This window comes from Strix aluco, chromosome 14 (genome assembly GCF_031877795.1).
Source record: "Strix aluco isolate bStrAlu1 chromosome 14, bStrAlu1.hap1, whole genome shotgun sequence".
In the NCBI taxonomy this organism is placed as follows: Eukaryota; Metazoa; Chordata; class Aves; order Strigiformes; family Strigidae; genus Strix; species Strix aluco.
In genome coordinates this window covers 22,974,847-22,980,179 of record NC_133944.1, presented here as the reverse complement: position 1 = coordinate 22,980,179, position 5,333 = coordinate 22,974,847, and positions in this window count along the sequence as shown.

The window sequence follows — 5,333 nt, the reverse complement described above, 5'->3', positions numbered from 1 at the left end:
TGTTTGCTGTTTCTGTGCTCTATATATATTTCTGAAAGGTTGGTGCCTCGAGCTTGGCTTCTCTTTTGCAACGTTTTCTTTATTCCTCACGAACTCCTCGGCTGCAACAGCCCAAATATCTTTATATCATGTAGGGTGTGGGAGAGGGGTTCAAGGTCTATCGACTGGGTTACACACCGGCCTGCACAGAGGTTAGAACTGCTCTGAAGGGCAAATGCCTGTTAGGACGGGGGTGCTCTCTAAACATCCCAGAGTGACTTGAGCAGCAAGGGACAGGCTTCCCGCACAGGGGGGGATGGCAGGAGTGTCCCCCCTTAGGCATGGCAGAGGAAGGAGAAAGCATGGCCTCCTGTGAACCAGCCTAGCACAGGGAAGAGCTAGCCTGTGGTATCTTTGAATCTGTAATTCCACTTCCCAAAGTTCCTAATTTCAGATTGGTTTAGAGGTATTACTCTCGAACAATTGTAAGTGGGGAAAAAATTTCAGCTGTGCCTCAAACATCACATTTTTGGGTTGAACTGGGGATGTTCACAAAAGCGAACACCTTTCCTCATGAACGCTTTCCCCCATTTGCTGCTAAATTAAGGTAAGTGAGCAACGGTACTGGCAGTGAATTAAGAGGCTAATTCTGTAGGGAGATACCTTAATATGGTAACAAATAAATCGTATTACTGCTCAATCCAAATGCTTTTTCTTCCATTTCAACTCCTCACCTTTCTGCATCCTGTATTCTAATCCAGCCTGCACCCCCATGGTATTTTTCTTCTACCAGCACTGACTATCTTTGGTTGCCACTTTCCCATGTGTCTATGTTTTCAAACACTAGCCCTAGAAAAAAACTTGAGGAATGTGTATTTAAAATAGCTTTTATTGTTCTAAGGGAAAACCTTAATTTCATCTTCATAACAATCACCCCTAGCGATTAAGAGTAACTCCCTTTCTGGGTTTTGAAAATATTTTTAAGTTCTTCTGTAGTAATAAGTGTTTAACCCAGTGGGTTCATAATTTTATTTTGTTTAAAATGATGTATTCTTGCTCAGCATCCTCAAGCTGCAGAGCTCAAGCACTAAACAAGTGGGGTGTGTGTTCCCTAAGTAGCCTATATGCAGTGCTGTGGTACAACTTCCCCTCCCAGTTCAGCTTTCCAGTCACATAAATCTAGAAATGTAACTCTGTCTATGGCACGTTTAGCCATGTAATCCTAAAATCCTGACAACGTGGATGAGGATAACACAGCCTGCCTATAATGGGGAGAGCTGCTAGTCAGGCTATCAGCTGGCTGATGGGGGTTTTGATACCTGTAGAGTTTCTGATTGTTCCTTCCCTGGTTTCCCAGACCAGCTGACAAAATCATACCATGACTGGTTGAAGCTCAGGCTAGACTGAGTGAAAACAGCATTCTAACGTACATTGTCTTTACCTAATGGCTCTGGGCACCTGTACAAGCCATGTGATTTCATCCACACCTCTGGATTAAACAAAAGAGATGTTCTTCTGAAGGTGGCAGGCCTACTCACTCAGCTCTACCCAAAGTGTTTGCATTTCCAAGGACTAAGGTTTTTGAACTTTAATAAGGTAAAATCAGCGTTTGTGAGAAGGGAGTATAAAAAGAGCTTTGGCCACAGAGCCCCTGTGAGAGCGAGGTGGTGACCTGTAGCCTGAGCTCTACGTTGAGTTCTTCATGATCAGACACGGATGGGAAGGGACAGAGGGGCTCTTATGTGACAAGAAAAGTTAACAAGCAGAACCAACCAGGAGGAAGACAGAGAAGCTTCTCTCCAGTGCAAACCCCTCTCTCCTGTAGATGAAACCCTAACCAATTTCTCTGCACATGCACAAGGCTTGCTCAGTTTGCCTTTATTTCAGAGATCTGTATCACTCCCACTAAATTACCAGGCAGATGGCTGTTTTCATGACGTCTAACACAGCATCTTTCGCAAGGTGGGTTCCTTCACAAGGAATATTCTCCAGCGTTCTGCCCAAACTCTGCAGTTATCTTTCATTGTTGGAAGCCATCAAGTTGGAAGTCAGTGTGTTCCCATGCCAACTCCACTTCTGTTTCCCTCTCTCGTGTCCTGCCTCTGGCTTTGGAAACTGCCTCCTCATACAGTCCTTCCCACTGTTTCTACCTCTGCCCCGTGCCCAGGACCTTGATGGGACAGGAGAGAAGTTACTGTGCCAGTGAACGTCAAGCCAGAGATCCCTCTGGGAACTGGTGGGCTAGAAAGCACAGACCGATAGGCTGGATGGTGGATGTCTCTCCCATACAGCCACAGGCTTCCCTGCTCTCTATACAGACAGCAGAAATGCTGATATTCTGGGCTAAATCAGGGGTAAATTGAGAGAGACAGTGCCAACAACCCCAACCTTCTGCTCTTTGCCCTTCTCCTTCTCTGCATCTCACCACATGCTCTCTTTTTACTCTCATGACGAGGGGTGTTGAGGCCCATTCTTGGGGCTGGCTCCCCTTGATCAGGGCCCAGGTAGTCTGACCACTCCGTGTATCTTTCCCAGGTCCAGAAAGCAGGAGCAGCCTCCCAGGACCAATGGTAAGGAGGAAGCATCCAAAGCTTTCACCTTTCTCCTGAGCAGAACCCAGGAGCACTCCCAGGGTCCCAGCATCATAAACTCATCACCTAAGGGCTGGGTGAGAAGCAGCCAAGGAAAATTTGCTCACCTCTGGTCAGGATGCATGCTACCAAGCCAAGTGTGCACTTTTTGTCATGCACTTCATAGCACAGTCCTGTCTTTATCACCTTGATTATTCTTTGCATTTTAGATTGCACATTTTCTAGGGTAAAAATTGTCTCTCTTGTCCCTGTTGCACCCAGAAAAGCAGGGCTTCAGTGCTGCCTAGGCTCCTAGGTGATACCCTTCTTAACCTCTGCTAAAAAATAAAGAATCAGCATCATTCAGCTGCTGCCCAGTCAGTTCTCACTTCAAAGGGCTGATTGTTTACCTGCAGAAATATTACAGTTCAGATAGACGTGCTGGGACAGCCCAGAGACCAGACAGGCAACTGCAAGCCACACCTGTGCTGGTCCCAGAACTCATCTGGGAATCACTTACGCAGGCAAAGAACAAAAATGGTGTGCTCTTGTGGGTGGTGATGTTATCGTCTGCTGATGGACCTTCGCTGCTTCCATTTTCTCTAGGTATGTACTTTCTGATGGAATATGATTTAGGAACGGCTCTCACAGAAGCAAAACATCCCCAAAATTCAGTTACCTCCTTCTCAGAATGCTCCTGACCATCTCATTTCTACTTTTTCCCCCAAATCAGATAGCAATTCCCCCTCACAAAAATTAAAAACTACACCGCACAGAGCAGAAAGGGGCTACTATAGCTGGGCAGTTACATCCTAAAAGATACTTATCCCACTATAGTGGCTACTACAGGAATAGCAAAAGGAAAATGAACAGCGTTTTATCCTAAAGTCTGCAAGTGCCAGGCTTGGATCCTATTTCTGGAACTGACTCCACAACACATTGGCTAGAACAAGGGAACCCAGGTGGTCCATATCACACAAATCCTTCTCTTTTGTCTTTTCATTTGAAGAACAAATGAGAAGTAGTTCTTTCTGTATATTCAGAGCTTTGCATTGGTGTATAATCAACCCAGTTCTTAGATATTCCTAGATAAATCTGATGTGTCAGGCTTGCTGCGCACAAGCTATTTACCTGTGTAAGAGTGTCACAGGCTCCACGATTTAAAAATTAGGTTTTGTTCATGACACAAATCCTTAAGCTGAGTCCACAAAGAACTGTGATCAGAATGGTGCCAGTCTTTCCACCGACATCTTTCTTCCTGGGGGAGAGACATCAGTAGTGACCACAAGGTGCAAAGCGCATGAACATGTCTCAGGCTGGCAGCTGAAGATCTGGGAACACTGTGATAAAGGCGATGAAAAAGCTCATCATTTTCTCCCAGGCAAGAACCAGCACCTCAGTCAGAAAACAAGGAGGGAGCGGGAGGGGAAAAAAATTAACTAGTTATTGTTCAGCTACTCTTCACCTGGGCTCAGTGGAGCGTCAGCTGCCTGCAGTCTCCATTTCCAGGCCATGAGAACGTGACTGACACAGTGTTGGCAGTCAGGTTTGCCTTTTTCAAATCGGAGAAACCTGTTGGAAGACATTGTTCGTGCAACATTAGAGTCGAGGAAAGAGGCTCAGTGTCAGCCACCTTTATCTCCTTTCCTAGCACTGCCTTCAGCAGCAAGCCCAGACAAACGCTCGGTGGGCCCATCTCTGTTCAGGGTTGTGCAATGCTGACTCTCTCTAAGAAGCAGACGGGTAACGCTCAGGTTTGCTGGCAGAGACCTGGAACCCTCAGAGCTGGGCCAAAATGCAACACTTGGTACAGGACAATTGCTGAGCTGTCTTTCAGACTCAGCCCTATCCTCTAAACTACCCGGTAACAAAGACTTCTTGCACTTTTAGAAGCTCACTCTGCTGCTGCCTGAGTGAATGTGGTGTGGGCCTCCAGGGAGGCTGACTCAATTTTTTAGAACTTATCTGTTTGCATTTATCTGAAGGCGTTTTTCCACCACTCCACACCTTCAGCGCTAACTTCTTCCACTGCAAGCAAGCTGAGCAAGTCCTTTTTTTTTTAAAAAAAAAAAAAAAAGATTTTTCATTGTATAGTTCATGTTAGGGGAGTTAGAAATTAATTTCAGGATCTGCAGTTCTGGCTGCGGCCCGTTACCTACTTCCTCGCTCAGAGCTGAGAGCGCTCTGAGGGTGGAAACCCTTCTCACCTCCCTCTTTGGGATGAAATCCTGTCACCCTTACAACCCAGAGTCAGCTGCAGCGAGGGCCCAGGGCTGAAGGTCCCCACAGCCACCAGGGCCATTTCACAGGGCCGCGACCGCCCTCCCGCCGCCGGTCCGCGGGGGTCACAGGGCCCGGCGGAGCCTCCCCATGAGACGAGGCCTCCCACCCGAGGACGGCTTGGGTGGCCCCGGGACAGGCCCTGGGACAGGCGGGAGCGCTGGGTTTGTCAGGGAGGGGCCACGGGGCCCTGACGAGGAGCGACAGGCCCGGGGCGGGAAAGCCCCGCTAAGGCGGGGCAGGGTGCTCGCCTTCCCCTCCCCCGCCCCTCCACGCTCCGCCACTATCCCACAGTGCTCCGGGGCACCGCCCGCGGGGCCAGCAATGCGCGGTCCCCTTCCCTTCATTCAAATGAGCCACGGCGGGCGGCGGCGCGGGGCACGTCGGGAGTTGTAGTCCCCCGCGCCTCTCCCGGTGCGCGCTCCGGCTGCCAGGCGGACTCGCTGTCCCGGCGTGCCGCGGGGCAGGGCCGCCGGGGCGGGGCGAGGCGAGGCGGGGCGGGGC